This window comes from Lynx rufus, unplaced genomic scaffold (genome assembly GCF_022079265.1).
Source record: "Lynx rufus isolate CCGP_SWC_20201006 ecotype Redwood Valley unplaced genomic scaffold, mLynRuf1.p SCAF_6, whole genome shotgun sequence".
Lineage (NCBI taxonomy): Eukaryota > Metazoa > Chordata > Mammalia > Carnivora > Felidae > Lynx > Lynx rufus.
The window spans coordinates 8,027,951-8,040,022 of NW_025814878.1; positions in this window are offsets into that span (position 1 = coordinate 8,027,951).

Sequence of the window (12,072 nt, forward strand, 5' to 3'; positions counted from 1 at the left end):
CCATGAGCCATGAGATTATGACCTGAGCCGACATCACACGCTTAACCAACTGAGCCACCCAGGCGCCCCAATGCTGTTTTAAGTCACCTGGGTGTAAATTGTTATGGCAACCCTAGAAAATGGGTACCATAGGAAAAATTTTAAAACAGTAATGATAATAAATAGTGCCACAAATAGATGTGTGTAACAATATACACTGTAGTTCTTCAACTTTCCAAAAGGATTAGTTGAAATTGTGTAAGCCCAGAGAGTAGCAAGAGAGCTTCATTTAGTCCTAAACTTTAACTTAATAAATAATAAATGATATAAACTATTGTGTGAAGTTCTTATACAAAGAAACATTTTTTTAAAAAGTAATGAAGTTATATGCATCAGCCAGGACACAACTTAGGAGACCAAAGACTCATTCAAATTTGAATTGGGGAAGCAGATTTTCTAACTAGTTAAAATGTGGCTACTAAGGCATACAAGGATAGCATCTACGGGATGGTTGCAGGAGAAGGCAATGAGGGAAGAACTCAGGGACTTGAAGGGGCTGCAGGGCTGAGATTCAGAGCTGGGGGAGTGGATGGTGTAGTTGCTGCATGCCACCTGCCACTGCGATGAGGTCACTCATTGTGAAACAGGGAAACCACCAGAATATCTTCTCATTGTGGTGATCAAGAAGCTTGCTGGAGGATGCCACCACTGGACTGTACAAGCAGTCCATGGTCATAAACAAGCTTGCTAAGAGGTGCCCTCAGTAAGAGGCAAAGGGCATTCAGCTGTGGAACACATTTCTGTGCCCACCTCACACCAGTCTTCTCAGTGCCCTGTGGAAAATGGAACACAGAGGCAGCAAGTCTCTTCCTATTCTTCAGTCCGACAGTGTCCGTCCAGTGTCTTTTCAGGGGAACCTAATATCAAGCCAGATGACAAAGGGTACATATAACTTGCAGAGCCTAATTCCATCATCACAAAGCAGGGCAAACAAGGGTGTGTTTGGAGCTGAGAAGCAATAAATTAATAGCTGGCACAGTCCACCCCTTTGGCCATTCAGTAATCATACACATAGTTCAACCCAACTTTGAGCCTCCATACAATAACACACTTCCTTTCTACCTAACAAGATGGAAATTTCTTTCATACTAGTAAGGAAGCTTTCACTGTCTCCCCAAAATGGAAGTATACCCAGTCTCATCATTGGCTATTCTCATCATTCTACAAATTTAGTTACAGTTACATTAAATATTCTATTACCTAAAGACTACATTATAAAGTTCACTTCCAAGAAAATTCTTTACAACACCGTGAAGGAGACAGACAAAAAATAGGCACTATGTATAAATAGATGCACATAACAATCAAGGAGAAAATATGCAATGCTACTACAGTCTCTCTTTTTTTTTTCCAAAGAAGAAAAGCTTACTACTGTAGCAATAGCAGTAGCCAGATATCAACATGTTTGCACAAGTTTCTTGAGCCCCAATTCTGTAGGGCAACTTGTCTGTGTCCGTGTCCTGGAAACCTTGCATCTGTTCTGCACAGGCCATGTAGGTGACATACCGGCAGAATCTATTCCTCGGTGGAAGGGCTTGTCATCCTCTCAGAACATAAAAAGGGTAGGCAGTCTTTCCTTCTGTATGGCCCTACGGCCGTAGTTGATAGCCATGAGGTCCTCATGTCATTACCCAGTCCATCTTTATTTTGCCCTTAGTCAGTCCTAAGCTATTCTAGGTTCCTTACCCAGAGGAGTAACCACAAAGTTCATTTAAAGGATTTGAGCCTCAGCCAGCCTTTCTTGTTTTGTCTGTGGCAGTTAAGCGTCTGACTTTGGCTCACTCAGGCCATGATCTTGCACTTCATGAGTTCGGGCTCTGTGCTGACACCTCAGAACCTGGAGCCTGCTTCGGATTCCGTGTCTCCCTGTCCCTCTCTGCCCCTCCCCCCGCTCACACTCTGTCTCTCAAATATAAATAAAACATTTTTTAAAAATCTAAAAAAAATAAGAACCCCAGAAAATTCCTTGATTTCTAGATATCATCCTCTTTGCCTCTACTCTATAGTAATAAATAGATTTTCTTTCCCCTTGATAATTGAAATTAATAACTTTGGACATTAGAGGACCCACCCTCCTTATTTTGCCTGTTGTTTCACTGAGCTGAGGAGCCTATGATGATGGCAATCTCACCTTCCAATTCAGTTGAACTATTGTTGTGTCATCTAGTGGAACTTTGCTATATATTCATAAGATTATAAAAGTGTCAGGAACATAAATATTAAAATATATAAGATTATATATATTCAATATATATGCTATATTCGTGTGTGTCCCCCTCATTCATATGTTAAAACCTAATCCCCAGTGTGATACTATTAAGATGTGGAGTCTTTGGGAGATAATTAAGTCATGACAATAGAGCTCTCGTGAATGGGTTTAGTGATTTTACGTAAGAAAGATCCCAGAGAGCTCTCTTGCCCTTTCCACTATGTGAGGACAGAAGAAGTTGGCCATTTATGAACCAGGAAGACACCACATCTGCCAGTACCTTGATCTTGGACTTTCCAGCTTCTCAAACTGCAGGAAGTAAATATTTGTTGTTGAAGCCACCCAGTCTATGGTATTTTTACCTTAGCCTGAACAGACTCAGATAATATGTAATTCATATATTGTTCACTGTAATCTGTATATTCATGTACTGGTCAATGTAATATATGTTATACAGCTATTCCACTATGTTTTTTAACTGTATTTATTTTGAGAGAGTGAGAGGGCATGTGTGTGCAGGCACGCGCATGAACAGGGGAGAGTAGAGAGAGAGAAGGAGAAAGAAAATCCAAGCAGGCTCTGTGCGGTCAGTACAGATCCCAAAGCGGGGCTCACTCTTACAAGCTGTGAGATCATGACCTTAGCAGAAACCAAGAGTCAGAGGCTTAATGGACTGAGCCATACATCTTGATTCTGAGACCCATGTGTTCTGACTGTGAGAGAAAACATGACATGATGTTCTCCCATTGAAACTACACACTGTCTCCTGTAAAATAGAAGTTTCTTTTTTTCAAGGTGTGTTCTTCTAAGTAATACTGTAACTAACACCTCAATTAGCCTTTCCATTTTTGAAATAGACCAGCCACTTCTAGGTAAGGGGGGTGTGTCATCAGACCAGTTAATTCCTTCTGTGTGAGCCAACTACTTCACTTCGCCCTTTGCTACAAAACGAGCTCTTTGATCAGAAGCAATGCTGTGTGGGATATCAGAACTATAGAGAAGGCATTTTGTGAGTCTACAGATCATAGTGCCAGTAGTAGCATCACAGGTAGGGAAGACAAATTCATATCAAGAAAACGTCTTATTCAGTGAAAGTGACTCTTTGCCTCACCCTGTGATGGAAATAGTTTGATGTAACCAATCAGCCGCCATTGCCTCTGGCTGGTCCCTCCAAGCATTAGTGCCACACTGGAAACAGAGTTGTTGTCTGTTGTTGGGAGGTTGGGTACTAAGCAATAAGCAGCAGCAGATCATCTTATGATAAGGGGGAGGAGGGTAGCCCAAGGTGCAGAGTTCATAAAAAGCCTCAATCCTTACCATCATGGTTACTCTGTTCTGGAGCCACTGAACAAGTACCGGGCGTTGGGAAAGAGGCTGACTGGTCTCTACCTAATGGTCATTTTATCTATCTGATTATTGAAACTATTAGAGCTAGCTTCTCCAAAATTCTCTGTAAAATTCAGGATTCCAACTTTACCTCAATTCTAGAATGCTACCTCGGTAGTACCTTTGGACCATCTTTGTGCACTTCTATCATTTCAAGTGTTTCTATTTTCAAAGTGCAGACCTGTTTGCTAAGTGCGAATAGAGGAGAATAACTATTTGTAAGAAGAATAATTTTATTGTTGTTGCCCAACTTAAAATTCAATTTCTCCATTGTGGAAAAAGAAAAACCATAAATGCATGGCACATTATTAGGCATTTCCTATGCCTATAATCATTGAGTATGTATCTTTTTAATTGCGTATCTAAAGTTATGTGAATTATTTTATATGTATGTATACATATGTATGTATATGTATATGTATGTATGTATGTAAATATATATACACACACACCACTATTTTCATCTTTATCCCAATTCCACTTTCTCCTTAGCTTTCAAGATTTATAATCAAATTGAGTTTTCCAGTCGTGTGGTACTCTCCCTAACTTTAAACCTTGTGCCAGCAATATACTCCTCTGTTAATCACTTTCCCAACACTAAGGCTGGCCCGGAGTTAGAGTAGAATTTCTAGTACTTCCCAAACTTTTTTTTTTAAATGTTTATTTATTTATTTTGAGAGAGAGAGAACGTGAGCAGAGGAGAGGTGGAGAAAGAAGGAGAGACAGAATCCCAAGCAGGCGCCACACTGGCAGAGCCTGACATGGGGCTTGAGCTGGGGCTCGATCTCACAAACTGTGAGATCATGACCTGAGCCGAAATTAAGAGTCAGATGCTTAACTGACCAAGCCACCCAGCCACACCTTCCCAGTCTTTAACTTGAGTACAATTTACCCAATGATCTTGTTAAAATAAATAATCTGAGTTGGTAGGCCTGGGATGGGACCGGAGACTTCATTTCTAACAAGTCCCAAGGTGATGTGGATAGAATGCCAATCCATGGGACCGTATTTTTAAAACAAAGAAATAAATACACACAAAAAAATGCTGTGCTGGAGCCTGCTCTCACCAGCTCATGGGAGCCCATTGTTACATTCCGAGGAATTTTGCAAGCCAGTTACTAACATAACCATTGTTAAATTATGGAGATTTTCAATTAAATAAACTATACTAGGTGCCCCTGGGTGGCTCCGTTGGTTGTGCCTGGGACTCTTGATTTCAGCTCAGGTCATGATCTCACGGTTGTGAGATCAGGCTCTGCATGGGGCTCAGCACAGATACCGTGGAGCCTGCTTGGGATTTTCTCTCTCCCCTCTCTCTGCCTCTCTCTCTCTCTCTCTCTATTGCTCTCTCTCTCAAAATAAATAAATAATTTAAAAAAATTATACTTTGGGCTCCTGGGTGGCTCAGCCAGTTAAGCATCCAACTCTTGATCTCAGCTCAGGTTATGATCTCACAGTTGGTGAGATCAAGCCCCATGTCGGGCTCTGCACTGTCAGTGAAGATTCTCTCTCTCCCTCTCTCTCTGCTTGGGATTCTCTCTCTCCCTCTTTCTTTGCTCCTCCCCTACCTATGTTCTCTCTGTCTCGAATAAATAAACATTTAAAAAAATAAATAAACATTTAAAAAATAAATAAATACATAAGTAAAATAAAGGAAAAATAAATATCTAAAATTCACCACTTCATCATTAGTTTTTATCCATGCTCTGGAGGTTGTTCACATCTGTTATGACTATATAATGAAAATACTATAAATGGTGTGCTACTAAACATGCTGCTTTCAGTAGCTCCACACTGGTCACATGAAATGTCCATGGTGGTAGTATTGATAACATGGGAATTTGCAAACACTACAAATCAATTCCTACCCTCCCCCCCACACACTTTTTTTCTTTTTTTCCAAAAGAGCTGGTTGTTAAACACTGCCAGCACACCACTGGTCAATAATGAGATTTTGGTGTCTTTTATCTCAGATATCACCCAAAGCTTAGACCAGGCAGACTCAATGCTCTGTAACTGCACTCAAATCCCAGACTCGAAAGACAGAGAAATAGATATCACTTTACGTCTTTCATATCTGAAAAGAACTATACTCCAAGCACTAAAACACATACTGAAGAGAGCAGAAGGATGCATTTGGGAGTCAAATAAATTTGCAGTGATGAACATGTACTCAACCTGATTGCTAAAAGCAATCTAAGAGCAGTTTAGAGCTCAACATAAATACTTTGATGATTATATTATTTTTGTATCTACACCTTAGGAGAATATTTCTATTTGTTGTTTGTGATAATGTCCTTGCAACATTATAATAAGTCAAAGGGTTTTTGAAATATTTCTTTGAAATTTCTGGTTCTGTTGTTATACAAAGAAAATTATTTTTAGCTTAAAGATTCTTTCTGAAGTAAAATTTTGTGACTACATGGATTAGAATGAATGTAGGTTTTAGAAATCTATACTCATACTCAAAAAAGCTTTGGAGCAAACTAAAGTCCTTTCTAGAATGAGACTTTCCACACTTGCTGGCTTTATTTACACTGTAATTGGACACTTACTCATATATTTACCCTCACAAGGAGTTATCCAGCTTCCAATTTTGTCTTACAATATTTTTTAGCCTTGCTACATATAGAAACACCTAGGTGAAAACTGATATCTGATAAGTATGTAAGTATGTAAAATTTATTCTTCAATCTGTAAACAATTCACTCATTTAAGCTCAGTTCGAATATTTCCCCACTCCATTAGTCTCCATTGACCAGAAGAGGTAGAAATACTCTCTCCTACCTTACCTCTAAATTCCAAGAGTTTATTTCTTACTTGAGGAAGAAAATCAACCAGAGCACTATCTGGATGAGACTATTTGAAAATGCCTAGCATGAGTAGGCTCTGAAGGAGTTAAGGAAATTCTAAATTGGGGAAAGGGGTGGCATGTCTTATGAGGCTTTAGCAGGAGGAAAGAGGTTTGTCAAAGTTCAGCTAGTTCCGGATATGGGAAGAGAGGGATTTTTCACATTGATTAGCAGCCATTGTTTGGACAGCCTGGATTTTATCTAAAGAATGAAGAGGGATAGTTTGGGACTATGTCATTCGCAAGAGTGGGTGGAACGGTGCCAAGGACAAGTGCATGTGAAGACCACAGGGGAAAACTCAGGGGTTTTAAGTCCTTCAGGTTTTTCCACATATTTATCACTCATTTGACATTTTCAAAGTGCCTTGTAGGGAGGGCAATGATAAAAACTATCTTCAACACTAGAGAACTGGAAGAAATGCTACTAATAATTACTCCAGGCAACTGGGCATGAACCATATGGTCATCGTGCATTCAGTTATTTTCAACACTTTTTATTTATTTATTCCGCTCAATTAGATTTTTTTCCTTTTTTTTCTAATTGAAGTATAGTTGACACAGAATGTTACATTAGTTTCCGATGTACAACAGACTCATTCGACAAGTCTATGTGTTATGCTATGCTCACTGCAGCTGTAGCTACCATCTGTCACCATAGGACTCTATTACAATACTGCTGGCTATATTCGCCATGTTGTATCTTTCATCCCCATGACTTGTTCCTTTCATAACTGGAAGCCTACACCTCCCACTTTCCTTCACCTCTTTTGCCCATCCCCCACCCCCCTCCCCTCTGGCAACCATCAGTTTGTTCTCTGTATTTAAGGATCTGCTGTCCTCAGTTCGATTTTAAATCTACATGTATCACAACACAGTACCAAAAAAGCTTTTTAAAAAATCACTTGATTGACCGTAGTAAAATAATAAATAAAAGACTCTTCATGTAGAGGATTCACTAATTATAACTACAAAGCCCCTTCAGGCGGTTTTAATCTAGTTCATGTCTATAATACACTGCCCTAGGCATACCTGCCATATGTGTCCCTATGTCTCAAGGATACCACAGTGTTACTCAACCAGTTTCTATAATACACACTATCCTATTATGTCCCCGCTCTTAGAATTTCAAAGGGAGAAAAGATAATTTCTTTATGGAAAGGAGGAATGCAATATATATGAAAACTAGTAAGATGTACTGACTGTAGACACTTTAATTTGCGGAAATTCATTCATTACAGATTCTGTCAGAACAGTCCTCAACCCAAGCATGCTGGGATTTGAAATATGTGCCCGCAGTATTTGTTAAGTGTTATAAATGTATTCTAAATCTTGTATTTATTTAAAATGTGTTTATAAAAGGTTTCCTATTGGCTATTAAGAAATATATCAGTGGCTATGAAACATAAAAGAAGATTAACAAGATCAGAGCAAATTTCTTAAACACATGAATATTCAAGTTGTCAAGTTAAAAAGATACGAAATTAAAACATACACATTCAAAGTGTTTTTTATTATTGGATAATTTTGTAAAACACTTCCTACTCTTTCTGTAAGTTTCCATCTCTATAATCAAACTAGAGTAAATCCATTCAATAGATATTCAATAAGTATTATCAATATGTTAAAAATACCTTACTAGCTAGGCATTTTATGTTTTTAATGTTAATAAAATAGGATACCTATAACTGAGGGGCTTATAGTGTAAGAGATTTAAAAAAAAACATGTTTACAAAAATTTTAATGTATTTCTTTTATGGATGTCACATTAGAAGGATACATAATTCCTCTGGGGAATCAGAAATAAAATTTTGAAGTAGAAAAATATTCACATGATTCAAGCTAAAGGGGAAAAATTCCCAAATTACTTTTCTTCCAACAGTGCATGTTTTATATCATATTTTATTACACAATTAATGTATTACTATAGTTAATTTTGAAAATATATAAAACAGTAAACTGAAAATCACTGATAAGTCTACCATCCCAAAATACCATTGCTATTTTTTCCTTTTGTTCTCTTTTATTTTCATAAATATACTTTTAAAAAATAGAATTTGAGTAAAGAAACTTTATTAACCTGCTCTTTATTTAATATTGTAACATGGGAATTTTCTGTCATTAGATGTATTTCATAAATGTTAACTTTAATGTCTGCAAAGTATTCCACTCTAAGATTTGTCTTTAGTAAAATACGACAGGAAAAAATAATTTTAGAGCATAAGTACATCTGTGCCAAACCCTCATAACACATTGTTTTGTGAATACTTTTTCCCCTAGAATAAATTCTCAGGAGTGAAATTATTGAATCAAAGGAAATGAATATTTTAAGGCTTTTGATACAAGTTAACACATTGCCTTCAAGAAAGATGGCTAATTTAGATGCCAGAAAGATTGCTAATTTATATGCCAGTCAACAAAGTATGAGAATTTTCAATTACCAGAAAACTTAAAGATGTCATTATTATTTTTAAAACAAAATGGAAAAAAAAAAGACTACTTGTCAATTTAGTAGGTGAAAATCCATGGTTATTTTACTTTGCATTTCTTTTTTTTTTTTTTTTTTTTTTAAATTTTTTTTTTCAATGTTTATTTATTTTTGGGACAGAGAGAGACAGCGCATGAACGGGGGAGGGGCAGAGAGAGAGGGAGACACAGAATCGGAAACAGGCTCCAGGCTCTGAGCCATCAGCCCAGAGCCGGACGCGGGGCTCGAACTCACGGACCGCGAGATCGTGACCTGGCTGAAGTCGGACGCTTAACCGACTGCGCCACCCAGGCGCCCCTACTTTGCATTTCTTTGATCTCTAGTTGGGTTAAACTTTCTCATATTTATGTGCTGCTTCTATTTCTCTTATTCTTTGCCTCATTTTATGGATTTTTCCCTTGAGTTGTACAATTATTTTTATTACTTTTAAGAGTTTAATATTTTTATTAATTTAAATTAATTTAAAATAATTTATTATTGTAAGAGTTTAATATTTTTAAGAGTTTAAGATGCTTCCATCATTTGTCTGTCATTAACATTGCGAATATTTCCCGAGATTGGCTGTTACCTTTTCTTTAAATTTTTTTTAATGTTTTTATTTTATTTTTGAGAGAGACACAGCGCGAGCTAGAAAGGGATGGAGAGAGAGGGAGACGCAGAATCTGAAGCAGGCTCCAGGCTCTGAACTATCAGCACAGAGCCTGACGCAGGGCTGAACTCGCGGACGGTGAGATCGTGGCCTGAGCCGAAGTCTGATGCTCAAACGACTGAGCCAGCCAGGTGCCCCTGGCTGTCACCTTTTTTTTTCTTTTTTTTTAATTTTTTTTTTTTAACGTTTATTTATTTTTGAGACCGAGAGAGACAGAGCATGAACGGGGGAGGGGCAGAGAGAGAGGGAGACACAGAATCGGAAACAGGCTCCAGGCTCTGAGCCATCAGCCCAGAGCCCGACGCGGGGCTCGAACTCACGGACCGTGAGATCGTGACCTGAGCTGAAGTCCGACGCTTAATCGACTGAGCCACCCAGGCGCCCCTGTCACCTTTTAATTGTATTGTTGATTTATTTGTCTATCTCTTCAGACATGTAGAGGGTTGAAATTCTGAGCCTTAATGATCAATTTAGTTTTTCCTTTAAGGTTTTTGTCTTTGCCACAGGCCTAGAGAGGCGTTGCCCCCATTACATAATTGTCTAAAATTTTATTTTAGTACTTTACACTTTTATTTTTATGTTAAAGGCTTTAACTTTTCCTTGTCCCATCTAATGCTTTCCAGCCATTTAATGCTTTTTACCTGGAATTCTACATATGATTCCAATATTATAACTCCTCCATTTCCCTAATAAAACTGCCTGTTTTTTTTATTTGAACTGCTTGTATATGTTTTTATATGACATGTTTTTAATAAACTTGATTTTTGTCTTACCTCACCCAGGAGTTCCATTTTTAAACTTTTTTTTTTTTAATGTTTATTTATTTTTGAGAGAGACAGAGACAGAGTGTGAGCAGGGGAGGGGCAGAGAGAAAGGGAGACCGAATCCTGAGCAGGCTCCAGGCTCCAGGCTCTGAGTAAGCTGTCAACACGGAGCTTGTCGCGGGGCTCGAACTCACAAACCATGAGATCATGACCTGAGTTGAAGTCAGACACTTAACCAACTGAGCCACCCAGGTGCCCCCAGGAGCTCCATTTTTAAATTAAAACTTCCCTTCTCAGTTTTATATGGTTTTCAGATTTTTTTTCGTGATCTTTGTTACTTCAAAAATTGCCACAAGGGGTGCCTGGGTGGCTCAGTCTGTTAAGCGTACGACTTCAGCTCAGGTCATGATGTCACTGATTGTGAGTTTGAGACTTGCATTGGGCTCTGTCCTAACAGCTCAGAGCCTGGAGCCTGCTTAGGAGTCCATGTCTCCCTCCTCTCTCTCTCTCTCTGCCCCTTTCTCTCTCTCTCTCTCTCTCTCTCTCTCAAAAATAAATAAACATTACAAAAAAAAAGTTTAATTGCCACAAAATATCTAGAGCAATGTCATTTAATGATGCTGCTTGTAAAGGCTGATTTGTCTCAAACAGCATATACAAATCTTTTTTCTCATCTCAATTAGAGCTGCAAGGTTTGGTCTGGTTTCTATTATATTATGTTCTTGCTGTTTCCTTTGCTTTCTTAACTATGGACTTTTTAAAAACTTGTATTTTACTTACATAATCTGAAGTATGTTAGAAGACATATATTCCATTTACTAGTGCCAACCTTTTAAGTTTTCAAGTTTTCTCATTTAATATACTGGTCTTTTTCAATATATCTGAGATATTATACAGCAAGTGTTATGTGATCTTTAATATGACATATTTTAAATGCCTTTGTTTTTATTTTTGAATAGAAAATATTTTTACATTATTCTGCTTCCATATTCTTCCTCATTCCACCTAATATTACAATTTACTTACTTTTAGTCTTCTTTTTCTCCTCGACCTGTCATTCAGCTTATGACTTTATCTCATGTCTGTCAACTGGTGTGCTACTGAGGGATTCTTTTTTTCTCAAGAATATTATAGAGGGGTCATCTTTAAAGAATCATTTCTGTATTTCAATATCTTTTTATCTCCCTTTACAAACCAAGGACAAATTAGCTGATCATACAAGAATCACACCAAATTAAAATCATGCAAAATATGTTGAATATCTTTGGTGCTTTGTGTTGTGTTAGATATTTTGGTAGATGATGTCCTTTTTTCCGAGTGGATGTTTACAAAAGACTTGTGGTACTGGAGGGAGTTGTCCATTTTATTTTGTTGTTGTTTCCTTTTGGCGGACCCAGGATATGTTAAGATATAATATGTTCTCAGTGCCTGAAATGTGGTGTCTTCCAATCTGCACACGCAAGATAGATTTGATTGATTTGGGTTTTGATTATTGTCTCCTATTAATTTTTGGTATCTTGTATTCAGCAATGAGATTCGTTCTTTCGTTTCCATCTTTTTATCATTTATCCTTGCATTCTCAAAGAACCTCTGAATTTTCTCCTCAGATCCCTAATCCTGTTCCTTACCCTTTCAGCTCTGACCCTTGCTCAATTCAGGGTGAATTATTAATCAACTATTTTACTTTGA